Source organism: Lutra lutra, chromosome 7 (assembly GCF_902655055.1).
Source record: "Lutra lutra chromosome 7, mLutLut1.2, whole genome shotgun sequence".
Lineage (NCBI taxonomy): Eukaryota > Metazoa > Chordata > Mammalia > Carnivora > Mustelidae > Lutra > Lutra lutra.
This window is the reverse complement of record NC_062284.1, coordinates 131,856,917-131,872,963: the sequence shown is the minus strand read 5'-3', so window position 1 is coordinate 131,872,963 and position 16,047 is coordinate 131,856,917. Positions and strand designations below refer to the sequence as shown.

Here is a 16,047-nt window from a genome sequence, read left to right as displayed (position 1 = left end):
AAGAGAGGGGAAGCAGGCTTCCTGCTGAGCAGAGAGCCCGATGCAGGGGGTGGGTTGGCGCTCCATCCCAAGACTCTGAGATCATGACCTGAGCTGAGGGCTGAGGCTTAACCCACTGAGCCACCCAGGCATCCCGAGATAGAAGTTTTTTGAATACACTGCAGGGAGTGGTGGGCAGGACAGCAAAAGAGAAGCTGTCTGATAAAATAGCACCTGGTTAATGTTAGCTGGGCAGGGAAGTGCTGTTTAAGTTTAGAAGGGGGGAGATCACTGTGGGTTTGACAGATCTAAGAAGACTCCATAGAGGTAGGGCTTGGGTTGGCTAAGTGATGTTGATGGTGATGGCGATAAGGAATATAGCCACATTTATTGAACTCTCAGCATATGAAAGGCATTAATATAGTGCTTTGTAAGTATCACATTTAATCCTTACACCAACCCTCTAATGTAAGAACCATGATTATCTCCATTTAACAGATGATGGAACCGAGATCCAAATATTTTATCAAGGAATCCGACCAATCCATAGTAATCCCTGCAAAGCAGGTGGGGATTGAGAAGGAAGGACAGAATGGAGAAGGGTTTGTTAGTCGCTCTAGAAGCAGTATTAATGTGGGGGCTAGGTGGAAATCTCTTTGCAGTAGAATGTCTACATTTTCAGGCTAAACTCCTTCTTTTAAGAATGGCTTGAGGCTTCTTGAATACACACCCCTAAGGTTATAATGTACCTTTCCGGTCTGAACAAATGTAACCGATTATCTCAAATCTGATTTTCTGTTATATTTGACCAGACTGATAACCCATTTTGGCTTCCCTGGCAGTAGGAAGTCCACTCCTGTCATTGAGGGAGAGAGAGGATTTGAGGAACCTTGAGGTTTGTGATTCTGTGTCTGTGCCTTCCTTTCTTCTCTCTTCTGCAGCACGCTTTGTCTGCTAACTTCTTTGCTTCCTCTTACTTCTCCAGTCGTCATTATTAGCATCTCCTAAGACTGAATCATAGGCCAGCTTCTGCTTATTCATTAACTCAAAATTTATTAATCACCTATTATTTGAAATTTAATCTTTCTAAAAATTGTCTTTGGTCCAAAGGTGTTTGGTGATGTTACCTAACAGTCCGGGTGTTAATTTCAGAGAATACCTGTGTATGAAAGACTTACGTAATGCCATCCCCAACATGGGTCTTTTGTCTTCTCCCGGGGTGTTTTCAGGACAATTTCAAAAGACAATATTCTGGATGCAGAATGTATCACATTTCCTCTAGATCGCTCAGGTCCTCATTCTCCCCATTTTTTGTGAATATCATTAATCTTCCTGGGCCTCTAGTCTGTCATCCTTTTTAGACAGGGACAATTACCTTCTTTTTGCTTTGCCTCCTCAAACAGAATGGCAAATGGTGTGTGGCTCGGAGCAAACATTCAAACAAGGTTGTCTGACTAAATTATTTAAAGGACTAACTGAATCCTGAGCTGTAAGAAGGCAGCTTGGTGCAGTTCTGTATTTAGTCTCAGACGATGGAGTGGCATTTGATGGATGAGGCAGGAATAGTAAGCAGATAAAATTCCCCCATGTCAGTTCAGCTGTCCTTTATAAGCTTGACTTTGGGCCATTTATTCATGTATTCTTCAGGTTCTTTTGGTGGCAAGTGTCAGAAAATCCAACTTAAATTATCTTCACAAGCAAGAGAAAGGGGAGGTATTGACGCCATCACTGTGAATTCTAAAGACTAATTCAGCATGTTCTTGTGGCATGTTAGGTTCAGGGACTCAAAAGATGATGTCATAGCTGTTCTTCTCTTTGTATGTGTGGGCTCTCTTCTCTTTTCTTTTCTTTCTTTTTTTGGGGGGGGGGCTGTTTTTTGGCTCTCTTTTCTTTTGTGTGTTGATTCTATTCTCAGTCAGTTTCTTGTCACATGACAAGAAAAATGGCCACCGAAAGCCACAAACTACATTCTCACATTAGTGTTTTAAAGGAAGGGAGTACCCCTCTTCTTTAACATTCACATATCAAATCTCAGGAAAGACTCTGATTGGCCCTGTTTGGATCATGTGCCCACCCCTGAACCAATCATCACAGCTTTGAAAATAGACGACTCTAATTGGCCACCTCTGGTCACACACAGACATTTGGTATGAGGATAAAAGGGCACCACGACAGAGACTCCTCCAGGGCCACAGAGAGAGGGAGAGTAGTGGTTCTTCAAAACAAAGGAATGCTGAAGAGAACAACATACATCCACTACACTCTTCTACCTACTTCCACATGAGCCAGAATTTTAACCAGAGAATTTACTATTTCTTCACCCTCCAAAGACTTATTGTGTTAGATTAAAAAGAAAGTATTGAAATGACTGCATTGCTGTGCCAATGTATTATTAAGCCTTTAGACAGGAGAACCTGGGTGGCTCGGTCAGTTAAGCGTCTGACTTCAGCTCAGATCATGATTTCAGGGTCTTAGGTTTGAGCCTTATGTTGGGAGTCTGCTTGTCCCTCTGCCCCTCACTCTGCTCATGCTTGTGCACTCTCTCTCTCTCTCAAATAAAATCTTAAAAAAAAAAAAACCTTTAGACATACCTGTTGTTTTATAAAATTCTCATTGGTGGGTATTGGAAGAAAAGCCTTTTCTTTCTTTTTTTTTTTTTTTCCAAGATTTTATTTATTTGACACAGAGAGAAATCACAAGTAGACAGAGATACAGGCAGAGAGGGCGGGTGAAGCAGGCCCCTGCCGAGCAGAGAGCCCAATACGGGACTCGATCCCAGGACCCCGAGACCATGACCCGAGCCGAAGGCAGAGGCTCAATCCTCTGAGCCACCCAGGCGCCCCAAGAAAAGCCTTTTCATTCTCAACTCACAAATTTTCTTCTCAAATACTTCAACCTTGAAAAAATATATATATCATGTATTTTATTTTATTTTATTTTATTTTTTTAAAGATTTTTATTTATTTATTTGACAGAGAGAGATCACAAGTAGACGGAGAGGCAGGCAGAGAGAGAGAGAGGGAAACAGGCTCCCTGCTGAGCAGAGAGCCCGATGCGGGACTCGATCCCAGGACCCCGAGATCATGACCTGAGCCGAAGACAGCGGCTTAACCCACTGAGCCACCCAGGCGCCCCATATCATGTATTTTAATATGATATATTTTATCATGTATATGATATATGTTATATATAATATATTTTAACAATATTAATATATGAATGTATATCTTATTATATTTTATCATATGTCATATATATATATTTTTTTAATATATCAGATATATATATCTTTTAAAACTTTAAGCCAAACCACTCCCCCAAATCACCGTCCTGTAATTTCTTCTCACACCTGAAGAAAGAGAACAGGACCTTCATTTCTCGTGGTCTCTTCTGGTAGGTGTTTGCTTGAGCAAGAAAAGAGCAGGAGGAAGAAACCATAATGAACAGGTCTCTGTAATTTGCAGAATATATAACAGCGAGTCTCAACTTCTTGTTTGATTTCCTAATACCATCTTGCCCTTCACCAAAAAATTCTTTGTCATTTTCTTTAAAATTAGCAAATAAAAAAACCAAACCTTGTTTTTAAAAAATTTGTGATAATTCCGTGAATCACCAGGAACACAGAAAAATTAATATTGAAGTTGGCTTTGTTTGTACCAGGAACTATGAAATCAAATGTCCCCAGGGGCTCAGCGGGTCTTGTAAATGACCTGGCAGGCTGGGTGGAGACTGGGTCAAACTGGGGTTCATAAGTCCCATCTCAGGGGGTATCTTCTAGTGGGATGCAACCCACTGCTGCCATTAAGGAGTTGGTGTTGTGGCAGATAGTAATTATTCACTGATACATGATTCCTTTCTCCTCCATGGTACCTGGGATGACTGAGCTTCCTTATCTCTTTGAGATTAAAAGTGGCCATATGGGGCGCCTGGTGGCTCAGTGGGTTAAAGCCTCTGCCTTCATCTCAGGTCATGATCCCAGGACGCTGGGATCGAGCCCCACATCCAGGCTCTCTGCTCAGTGGGGAGCCTGCTTCCCCCCCCCTCTCTCTGCCTACTTGTGATCTCTGTCAAATAAATAAAATCTTAAAATAAAACAAAATAAAAGTGGTCATGTGACTTGATTTGGCTAATGTAACCTAGAGTGACATATTTCGCTCCAGGAGGAAACCTTTAACTGCTGGTGCCTGGCCCTCTCCAACCTCTCTCTCTCTTTCCCTGCCATCGTGGCCACGCATGCACTCGCCGATATGATGGTACAATACTGAGCCATTGCCTGTGGGACTTCCGTCCTGGACAATCACCTGAACCCACGGTTGTCTCGGGTGGGTAAAAAAATAAGCCTTTCTTGTGTCCAGCTGCTGAGTTTTGGAGGCTGTTTGGTCCCGCAGCATAACCTATGTCATCCTGACTATTAAATGTTGTCTGCCTCATCTTTTTCAAGAGAAGTTAGAAATCTAGATTTTTGTGTGACATCTTTGATACGTTAAAAAAAAAAAAAAAAAAACTAAGGTTGAGACAGCAAAACCAAATTCAGCCTGCCAGTTCGCAATCTGGGGCCTAGAGGGTTTGATTGGAACAACTGATGAATGTCTTTTCCAGGACGCAACAGTCCTATCGGAATTTAGCCGCACTTACAGTCTGTGTACACACCAGCTCTCTGTGACTACGGGTATTGGTGGTCGTTAGTGTTCAAGACCTTGCTCCTAACGAGATCGGAGGTGTGGACAAATGAGGAATCCCGTCTTAAACTTTGCGTACCTCACAGGCCACGATATAGGACCAAAAAATACTAGTACAAAGACTAGTGGATTGGTTGGTTACTCAGACCTGTCACTTTCTTCCTTAATATTGGAGAAACCGGTCTGGGAATTAATTGTTTTACCTTGCCAGTTCACTTTTTTTTCCTGTCTGCAAAGACCTTGGGAGTCATGGTTGTCCATTAAGCTTTCAAATGCAATCGTCTGAATAAGGCAGAGATACAAAACCCAGTGTGTTAATCGAGACTTTCTTAGTCGCACCGCAGGTCTTCCTTGACTTAGAGTGGAGTCCTTCCTTGACTTATATACCAATATGCCCATCATAAGTTGACAATATCTAAAGTCAAAAATGCACTTAATACACCCAACCTGCGAACAGCAGGGCCTAGTCTACCTTAAACGAGCTCAAACACTTACATCAGCCTACAGTTGGGCAAATTGTCTAGCACAAAGCCTATTTAATACTAAAGTATTGGATAGCTCATGTAGTTTGTTGAGCACTGCACATGGAGAGTGAAAAGCAGAGTGGTGGCATAGGTATAGAACCATGGTCAGTGTACTGGTTGTTTACCCCCGTGATCGCATGGCTGACCTGGCGCTGCGCCTGGCAATCACTGCCCAGTTTCAGGAGACAGGATCGAGTACATATTCACTGGCCCAGAAAAGACCGAAATTCAAACTATGGTTTTTGATGAATGCATATGGATTTTGCCTCATCGTAACACTGGAAAATCATCCGCTGAACCATCATTAAGTTAAGGACTGTCATAATAGGAAATCTAAATTCAAACTGCCTTAGGTGGGATATAATTTACTGATTCTTACAGCTAAAAACTCCAGAGGGAGGGATGACATCAGCCATGGCTGGCAATGCCCTCAGAGCTTGATGCCTTTCCCTCCCTTGCTTGATTATCCTATACTTTTCTTTGCATTAGCTTCTCTCTCAGTGGTCCCCCTCTGGCCGTTTCAGGTCAAGCTTCTGGCAGTTTCTCTTCCCAGGAGATCCTCAAAATCCCTAACCTCCTCAGACCCACTTAGGATATATGACACTCTCTCAGTCAGGCCACTGGTCAGGCCTGGGTACATTAATCAGGCCTCTTTGAGTTGCAAGCGGTAAGAAAGCTAAATTCAAACTGTCTTAGACTGATCTCTTGTCTGTCCCTAAGAGCCAGTGTTTAGCTCCATGCAGCAGGGTAGGAAGAGGCAGGCCAACATCTCCATAAATGAGCCAATGTATGGCCTCTCTCTCCAGCTACTTCCAGAGGCAATGACCGTGTAGAGATCTGGGAGGGGGCGATGTGGCTGGCAGGGAGGGCTTGAAGCTCTGTTTACATGGCATTCTATATACAGCTGAAAAAATCCATATCAAATAACAGAGAAGACCTAATGGATATTTTAGCGAGGTGGAGGGGGCTAGAGACCACCAGCTTACCCCTCGGTGCCACCCCTGTAGCATATTTAATTTGTGGGGGAAGCAAAGGCCCAGTAGGACTGCTGGTGGCCCAGCCACGTCCAAAGCAGGCCCCGGAGAGGACTCGCTCTAACCACACATGCTAATTATTAGTCCCCACACATAGATCAGTTTAGTTTTTTCAAAGTCCCAGACGAAGACGCATAAAGTAACATTGCGCCCGTTCCATGTTTTCTTCCATATAAACGTCCAGACCTCAGTCTCGTGGGGGAAACATCATAAGGCAGTTTCACAGTACCCAGCTTTGATCTTTCTGCCGTAGTAAAGGTGTAGTTGGCCTTTCTGGGGCTCCAGTCATGCTCTTCCACAAGACTATCCGATTACTACTCATTTTCCATTGTATATTCTTTGAGGACCTTACTTTGTTTTTACTGGCTCACTTCAAATGTTTTGAGGGAGAGAGCTGATGGTGAAGGTGAAAATGGTCAGTCAATGTCATGGGTGCTTGGTCTGTCATCCCGTGGTAATACCAGTCCCCTCATCCAGAAAGATTCTGAGCACCGGGAAGTAAGGAGGATAAAGCCTGACTGTACTCACACTGACGGCTCCTTCGGTTTTGCTCACGGGCTCCCATCTGTCTCAAGTCTTGTTTCTTTCACTCTGAGCATCTGCGCTCCAAGAAGGCATGAACTTTTCTTTCACTTCCTTTCTTCTCTGGGTGATGACCTGACATCACTCTGGGAAGGAGGCTGAAGGTTACCGAAAATAAACACGGTCACTCCTACTGGCCTAGGCAGAAAGGTAGGCTGGGCATCCAGGGGGTGCGGAGGTAGGAGATGCCAACCAGGGTGCCAAGGCCTTGGGAGCCACATGTGTGCAGGGGGGCTCTGTGTCTCTGTGCCTTTACGTACTGGAAGGTGCATTTCCTCTGGAGTCGCCATTAACCATCTACCACTCGAGGAGGATGAAAGGTGGGAGTAAGTTGGCAGTGGAAGTCATAATGGGGAAGAAGAGGCCATTTAGTTAGGGTCGGCTGAGGGCTGGGTCTGCTCACGGAGCGTCCCTGAGCAGAGAGAAGCCTGCTAGAGTGGGACAGAAAGCCCAGGGGTCAGCCTGTGGAGCCCCAGGGAAAGCGGTGGGCTCTGGCCGCAGCCCCAGAGGAGGGCAGCCCCCTGCAGGGAGCCACCCGGGGCCGCAGGGCGCCCAGGTGGGCTAGTGGGTGGGGGTAATCCTCCGCCCATCCTTCTCCACCGGAAAATAAAAGCGGCTCGCGAGATCCTCCCCTCACTCCCTCAGGCATGCAGAGTCCGAGGATGAAAATGTGCTGAAACCCCCTCACGGTTTGGGGGGAAAAGCGCTAAGGACTGAGGAAGATGGTGCAACGCAGGCTGCGAGTGCCTCCGGGAGCGCTGGGGCTTGTCCCGCCGCGCCTTCTCCCTTCCCGCCGAGCGGCGGCTCGGGTCTCGGGGTGGAAGCGGCCGTGCGCGGGGATGCTCTTACATAACCGCTCGCCGCGTCCTGCTTCCCCGCGGGGTGGGCGCCGGGGGACGCGCGGGAGCCGGGGCAGCCGCGGCCCCTGCGGGGAGAGCTGCGCGGCGCGCGGCGGGAGGAGGGCGCCCGGGGCGGCGGGGGAGGTGAAGGTCAGTGGGTGTGAGGCGCCGGATCCACACCCCCTCCTCCCTGTCCCCTCCTTCCCTTCCTCTCCGTCCCCCTCTGACGTCTGGAGCTGGCAGCTCGGCGGGTTCCGCATTCCCGACCCCTCCCCGCCGCCCAGGGGCCGCTATATAGCCGGGGCTGATGCAACCCGTCCCGCCGCCCGCCACAGCCTGCGGGAGGGACGCTCGGCGGCCGCGACGGGGGGCGCTGGCGGCGGCGGACGCTGCAGCGGCGGCGGGGCTGGCGCCGCGGCGGCTCCCGGGCCGGGACGGGCCTGGGCACCGGGCGGAGCTCGGCGGCCGGGCGGCAGCGGCGCTGCGTGGGCACGGCGCCTGCAGCCGGGCCCCGGCCCCGGGGGCGCCGCCTCCGCCCGCGGCTTGTGCACGGTGGGTGCTAGAGCGCGCGCCGGGGGGCGCCGGGCGGGGCGGGGCGGGAGGGCGCGCCGGGCGCGGGCACCTGGGACCGCGGCCCCCGCGCGGGCCGAGGCGGGGAGGCTCCCGAAGCTCCCGGCCGCCCCCCGCGACCCCCGCGAGCCTGTCCGGGCGGGGGGAGCTGCAGCCCCGGGGCCCCTCCGGCCCGGCGCCGGGGAGCCGGTGAATGCCTTTTGGTTCCCGCCCAGGGACGGTAGGCTCCGTCGGCTCGCGGGGCAGCCGGGACGCTCCCTCCCGCGCTCTCCTCCCCCGTCCGTTTGCAGGGAGGTGCTTCCCTCGGGCGGCGGGGAACCGGGTGAGTGGGGAGAAAACTGCCCGGGGACGGGGAGACGGGCGGCGGAGGTGGAGGTGGAGGCCGAGAGGCCGGGGAGGTGCAGGGTGCTGGTGGTGGAGGGATGACAGGGACCTGCTGGCAAGTCGTGCCGGCCCCCACCCCCTTCGCTGGCAGGAAGCGCGGCTCTCAGAGGACCTGGAGAAGCGCTGGGGCTCTCAACCCAATGGCGAGGGCTTCTCTCAGGGCCATTGCTCCGGGGTTCTGGTCTGGGAACGGGCTGGGGGCGAAGGGGGCGGCCCGGGTCCCCCGTGGGCTCCCCCTGGTTCCCAAGCCAGCTTACATAAGGAGGCAAGCCTGCTCCTCTAGGTAACCTGCCCCTCCTCTCCTGCCCAGCCCAGTTTAGAAGACTCTCTCCTGCCCCGCCCCTCAAAGGAGGTTGAGGGATTGGGCCATTGGGGCAGGATCTCAGGACCCTGGAGTGGCAGACCCAGGCTTTGCCTGGGTCAGTGGGAGGAGCTGGGAAGATGGGAGGTCTTGGCTCTTCTGCAGGGATGGATGGGCCATCCTTGCGGCTGGAGAGGCTGGTGGAAGAGGAACTCAACTGACCCCTTGGGTCAGCTCCAGTTGCAACGTTGCCGGACCGTTGCTCAGTGTAAGGCTCTCCCTACAGCGTAAGTTCAGGGCATCCGGTTATGACCTGACGACATGCGCTCAGGGCAGATGTGCTCAGGTCTGTCTCTCAAAACAGGCCTTGCAGACTGCGTGGGTGTGCGTACCCCGGTCTAAATCTTAGTGGACTCTCCTTGAGGTCTTACTTTGAGGAGCATCTGATCTGAAGCTTTGAACCACGATGGGGTGCCTGCTTGTCCTTTAAGCCCTTGCTGCAGGCGGTGTTCCCAGATCATCTCCCTCCCCCCCCCCACCTTCCTCCCCTGAGGGTTTTTAAAAACACCTCCCATTGCTTTCATCTTTCCAGCAAATCTGGCTGCAGCTTGGATGGATGCCTTATCTTCCTTTGCAGGTTTCTAGGGGAGAGTTTAACCAGGTATCAGGTGTGAGCGTGGCTCTGGTTTTATATAAACCTAGGACCAGGGAAGAGAAGCAGGATCTATTCTTGTGCCTCTGGCTGGTGAAGGTTGTGCCTTGTTTAAAACAGGGAGGACAGAATTGTCAAAGACTCTTCTGTTCCTCTTCTTCTTTGGCTTTGGTTCAGAGCTGCCGGCAGCTCCAGAATCTTCCTGAAGAGCTGGGTGCTGTGAGATTTGAAGGGCTGGTGGAAAGCATGGGCTTTGAGGCCTCTGACTTTCTTCCTAGGTTGGTTCCAGCCACCTCCAGGGAGATGTGTTGGGAAGTGCTAAGTGTCCCCGAAGGAAGGATTTGGATGAGGATCTCTCTACTCACTCACCGCCTAGCTTTTGCAGCCGCTGGGGTCTGTTGTCTCCCCCACCTGTTTGCGGGCCTGTGGGCATCCTTTCCAACCTACAGAATCCTTGGCAGGATGGGAAGGGCTAGGCTCCCCGGGCCCTGTTTGTCATGGGGCTGCTAGTGTTGCAGTGGACCGCCTCTCACGCCGAGGTCTCTGTTTCCAGCCGGGCTCTGGAAGAGAGGGGCCCTGTGCGATTCCAGGTTGGCCTGCTCTGTGTTCATTCCGCCCCAGCTCAACTTGAGCAGCCAGAGCCAGGGCTGAGGGCAAGCTCCATTCTTTGCTTTTCTGCTGCAGGATGCAGTTTGCTTTTTTTCCATGTGAATGAATTATGTTTGCAACCAAAATGGGAGGAAGAGAAAAATAGAGTGAGTGTGTATGGTTATGTGTGTGTGCATACCTATATAGGCGGGGGGGGGGGGCAGCAGGCACATTATTTTTCCATTTTCCTTTAATTAAGGCTCTGTGGAGGTGTGTTTGAAAACAGAGGGTCTCCTATGCCTTTGAGGAGGGTGAGAACACTGTTTTGGCTGCGTCCCGGGCCATATGCAGCGTATGGTGGCCAATGAAACTGGGCCTGGCTCATTCTGTTGCTTGTCTTGGCAGTCGGTTCCGTGGCTTGTGTTACCAGCTCTGGAACTTACGGGCTGCCAAGCTCTGTGTGCTGTGTGTGTGTGCACGCGCGCGTGTGTGTGCGTGTGCGCGTGTGCACTCTTGTGCGTGTGTGTGGTTTGGCCTCTCGAAGCTCAGCAGAGACAAATGCTTTAGCGACCCAAGGTTGGAATTTTCAGTCTGTGTTTCTTTACACTCATAGCTGGCTGTGGGAGGCCCAGCCAGAGCCCACCGTTCTGGTTTTTTTTTTTTTTTGTATTATTGTTATTTTTTAGTCTGTTTTCTTGCTGCAGCCCCTGGGATTCCGTTTGCAGAGCTTGATTTCCAAAGCTTGAGCTGGTCAATGGGATTTTTTTTTTTAAAGGGCCAAGAATTTGTCACACAGTGTGTGCAGGTCTGTGTTATGGGTCATACTGTGAACTGCCCACACCAGAGATGGGGTGAGCGGGGAAGAGAGGGGGGAAAGCTTGTCCAATGGTAGTGCCTTCCCAGCTCTTCGCTGTTTGGAATAAGGATCTTGGCAGAAATGCTTTGATGTGTTTTTATTGAGCACCTACATTAGGCAGTGTTTATAGGCAGGGCCTTATCAAAGGCATTTCTCTGGTCTCCAGAGAAGACTCTTTCCTGGGAGGAGAGGTTCCAGTTTCTTCTTTGGCTGGGATGGACATGCAAGGATCATGCATGCTGGGGTGTCACATGGATGGCTTCTGATCCTGTCACCCCTCATTCCTTTCTTGGGAGGATGTAAGGACTGACCCCTTCTAAGCAGTGCGGGATACAGTAGATGGAAGGACTCGGACGATGCTGGCCCACTGCCTCTGGAGGCCAGCGTGGAAGACCCTGGTGGTGTCTTGTTGCCAGTGATCTATGCAGCTGTGTTCTGGCAGCTGGAGGAAACCTTAGGAGAAACTAAGGGAAAGCATGGGTGCTGGGCCTCGTTTCTGCACCTTTGCACCCACCGCTGATCGGGCATCCTTTAAAAAAAAAAAGATTTTATTTATTTACTTGAGAGAGAGACTGCATGAGAGAGCACAAGCAGGGGAGTATCAGAGGGAGAAAGAGAAGCAGGCTCCCCACTGAGCAGGGATCCCAACATGGGACTTGATCCCAGAACCCTGGGATCATGACCTGAGCCGAAGGCAGACACTCAACCCGCTGAGCCACGCAGGCGCCCCTGATCAGGCATTCTTTGTTTCTCTTCATTAACGACCTGGATGCAGGGTGGTTTGCCCCCTTGGGGGTTTAGAGCTGGAAAGTGGGACAGCAGAGAGTCCTCTGGGGAAGAACCCTCTTCACAGTCATAGGAAAGGGGATCAGTGCTAGGTGGGAACCGTGCGGAAGGGAGGTCGCGGGGTCATCCAGCACTGGTGTCCCTCCAGGAAGGAAGGTCTTCATGGCCACACTGACATCACGCTCACTAGGTACAGGCGCTGTTCCCAGGTACTTTCCAGTGTATTACTAATTTAATCCTCTTCTCAGTCTTACAGGGCAAATAACATTATTATTCCCACTTTACAGGGGAGGAAGTGAGATGTGGCGAGGTTAGGGAACTCGCCCAGTGTCACACAGCTAGTAAGGGGCAGAGCTTGGATTCCCCTTCGGATGATGGGGCTCCATCGTTCCTACTGTTTGCCTGCCTCCCTGTCCTGCCTGCAGAGCTGAGGCCCCCATCGGAGACACCGGTGCCATGCCCCTGTTCTCGGTTTTAGAGTTTTCTCCGTTCTCTTGCTCCTTGCCTTCTGGATCATCTTATCTTTTGGAAGCTGATTTACCCACCTCATTTCAGATTCCAGGAGACGATCATTCTAGATGATTCCTTAGCTCCAAGACAGGTTTGCTGTTAATTCTTGGAGATTCACCATAGTTGATATTATGTTTTATCATCACTGGCCTGGCACCTTTCTGTCTGCCACCCCTCACCCCTTCCTGCCCATGGACTTCTGTCCCCCCACTCCCCACCCCCGTTTTCCTCCTGGGAATCTTCCCAGGCTTTGGCTCCCAAGACCTCCCACCCCCTCATGTTGATTCTCAGTCTCTGGCTACTCATTCTAACCCCACTAGTGTTCCTGGACCCTGACCCGTGAGCAGCCTTGCTCCTTGACTTGCCCCCACTCACCTCTACTTTCTCTTAGCGCTGAGCCTTGTGGCCTCAGGCCTTTTGCACTCTTTACACACCCATTCCTGGCTCCCGATGCCAGCCCGGTCCAGCTGTTTGCCTAGGGGGGGCTGGCCTTCTCATCCAAGTACTAACCAGGCCCGACCCTGCTTAGCTGGCCTTCTCAAAGAGACCCAGGGACTTTAGAGCTTCCCTTAAACTTTTATTTCCATGGATAGAGAGTTCATGATGCAGATCCTGACTTTCTCTTAACCTATGTCCCACCACCTTTAATCTGTCTTCACCATTCTAGATTAAAATGATGATTATTGAGCACTTTCTCACAAGATAGCCCTGTACAAGCTTCACCCATCACAGCAAGACTGTTATTTCATTAAAAATTATATCTTACAGAGTTACGTACAGTATACGAGAGAAGAAAATAAGAGGGGAAAACTTAGGTTCCTCTACCTTTCCTTCTTTTGGCTGAAATGATTCTTCATCTTAGTATCTTCCAAGGGGACCCAGTCTGGAATTGAAGTATATTGTGGCTTTTCTTGTGCTTATACAAGGCAGTGCCCCAAACTGTGTGCCTAAGACACACCCCCACCCCTCGCCCCCAGAAGTCAGAACAGAGAGATACAGATGTTGGATTTCTATTTTAGGTTCTTGCCTCTTGGACCCATCTGGTCCCTATCTTTTCCAAGCCCGCTTTTAGGGAGCTGCATCAAACCTCCCAAAATCTTGGGTTCCAGAGCAGCTTGGGGTCTGCTGTGACCTCCCGAACGCTTTCCGTCTTATTCGTGCCTTACTTGTCAGTCTCATCTCGGATCTGTGCATTACCCAGTTTTTCTTCATTGGCTAGTTTCCAAGTTGTTCCTGGTCAATGTCCCAAATTGCCCAAATCTTCTTGGATTCTGGGCCTGTCTTTTGAGGTGAAGCCCCATTTGCCAGTTTTGGTCTTCTGCCAACGTATAGAGCTTGCTCTTTATTTATGCATCCCAGTTACTAATGGAGACATGGACGGTGTTTATCTTGCTTTCCGACCTCCTGGGCTCGAAGGGAAAAATCTCCGGGTTCTTCCCCTAAAGCTTTTTAGTGCGTAGCTCTCCTTTTCCTCCTAAATTGTTTCCGTATGGAACAAGCAGTTTGGGAGATGATTTCACCTCTTGTCATCTTTCCTATTCTTCCTTGAGTGGTAAATTCCTCCGGCTATTATGGGTTTCCCGGCCACTGCTCCCTCCCCCATCTTTATAGATCCCTAAATCGCATCAAATTATTTTATTTTTCAATCACCGAAATTGTCTTCAACCTTGGATCGTGAGCCGCTCTTTCCAGTTAATGAGGACCTGGTATGAAAGGCAGCCGCTGCAGCAGCTCCGCCTTCTGCCACCCTCCCCAGCACCCCCAAATACCCCCCCCAACCCCACGTTTAGGATGACTTCGAGCTGGTGAATGTCAGCTGTGCGATTGTCTCTAGGAATGGCATGTGTTAAGGACTTTGTGGTTTGTATCTGAGCAGTTAGGGGCACCCTTGCGGGGCGGGGAGGAGGGGGCGCGAGGAAAGGGGGACTTTTGCTTCTGTAGAGGAAACCTGGTGGCTGAATCTCTGAGTGCAGCTTGCATTGGGATGGGTTCACAGGGGAGCAGGAATGGCAAGAATTTATGGGGCTGCTGCTCCCAGGGGGTGGTTACCCCTCCGAGGGGGGTCCCACAGTAGCAAAGAAACCATTATATTTTGGGATCATTTGTAGTGTCTCATTTAGACCATCTGTAGGAAAATAAACAGAAGCTGCGAGCAGAGCCTATCATTCCCGGAAATAGAGTGGGGTCTGGCTTCATCTTTCTGAGATGGTTTAGGCAGGGAAACATACAGAAGCCTCTGGAGTATTTTTCTGGGGTCTACTGTGGGAACAAATGATCTGGAGGTGGATAATGAGCATCTAAACTCCCAGAGACAAATCCTTATCCACTCGCTCAGTTTGTTCCATCGTGACTTTATTTTTCATCACTTGTTCATTCATTCATTTTACTTATTTATTAGTTCACCAAGTATTTGTGGTTCCCTTCTGTGCCAGAAATGACGCTAGGCCCTGGGTTCTAGGGGGCAGCAACAGCCAGACTGCTGCTTCCCTCTTGAAATCACCCCTATGCTTGCTGAGTGCCCACATGCACCTTTTGCCTGGTAGGAATGGCCTTGCAGTACGGGAAGGTTCTGGGGCTTCTGGCCAGGAGGGGATTTTTGTGCTGTATTTTTGCTTGGCTGCATAGTGGAGTTGTGGTGCCCCCAATCCTGTTAGGGTTTGTATCCAGCTGTTGAAACACCAGGCACAGAGCATTCCCTGCCTCCTGTGCCTGTCCTGGTTTGACTAGCTCAAGCATCCTTTTTTTCGGGGTGGGGTGCGGTGGTCACTGACTCCTTGTGGCATGAGTCAGGTCTGGACAGAGGGGATATGGAAGGGTTTTCTCCTTTCTGGAAAGGAGATGTGAGTTTCCTTTGTCAGCTTGGCTCAGGTAGCTTGAACACTCCCCTCTGCCTGCCAGGTGTCCCTGTGGCTGGGGCCAGGCATCATTTTGCCACCTAGGAATGAGTCCCTTACATTGGGCCCTTTCTTGTTCTCCCTGGGGGAGGCCCTGGGAAACAGCAGCTCATCCAGTCTGCCCAGAGCCACCTTCTGGTGCGGAAACCTGCAGACCTCTCTGCATTGCAGGCCTGGCTCTGGAGGTGGGGCAGGGTGCCTTCAGTCCAGTTTAGGCTTAGGAAGGGTTCACAACACCTTGACCCACCACATAGAGATGTCTCAGGGGTCAATGTCCACATCTGGGCTCCCACCCAGCATACCATGGGGTGTTTGGGGAATTTCCTAAACCTGGATCTGCATGGAAGGGCACAGTAGAGGGTCCTCAGTGCAAGAGAGTGATCCTTTGCTAGGGTCTAGTGTCTCAAAGTCCCCCATTAAAGATTATTAATATCTGCATATATATCTCTTGAACTCTGGCGGGGGGGTGGGAACAAAAAAGGCAGAGTGAGAAAGCTTTGGTTCTAAATCCAGAGACCGGGAGTCCAGCCCTGGCTTTCCTCTGTGTGACCTTGGACAAGTCATTTTCACCCATCTGAGCTTAATTTCCTCATGTGCAAAATGAGGATGTGGTTAGATAAGCGCAGGGCCCTCCTCCAGCTCTAAGATGATGACTTGATGTGAATGAGTCTCAGATCCTTTTCTGAAAAGGCCCGGGGGACACTGGGTTGCTAAGGAGGGTCGAGGGGCCGGGTGTGGGAGGCAGAGCAGGTGGAGACCAGACATAGGGCCTGGGGTACCAAGTGTGAACTCAGGTGCCTGGCAGGGAGCTCTGTACAGACGGCTTCATAGGCAGGTGCGCTGGGGTGCTGAGGGCGAAATGGCAGGTC

General features: G+C 50.5%; 1 protein-coding gene across 4 annotated transcripts in view; it reads left to right on the top strand.

Moving 5' to 3' along the window:
* The first annotated feature begins 7,932 nt into the window (after positions 1–7,932).
* Positions 7,933–16,047, top strand: part of JDP2 (Jun dimerization protein 2) — a 38,831-nt gene continuing 30,716 nt past the window's right edge. Inside the window, exons 1-2 of one of the 4 annotated variants that reach the window (XM_047737627.1) lie at positions 7,933–8,189; positions 9,823–9,937. The gene's annotated coding sequence lies outside the window, so the exon portion shown is untranslated. Of the gene's footprint in view, positions 8,190–8,367; positions 8,530–9,822; positions 9,938–16,047 lie in introns of those variants that run through there. The other 3 variants (XM_047737629.1, XM_047737630.1, XM_047737631.1) reach the window with 3 other exon arrangements.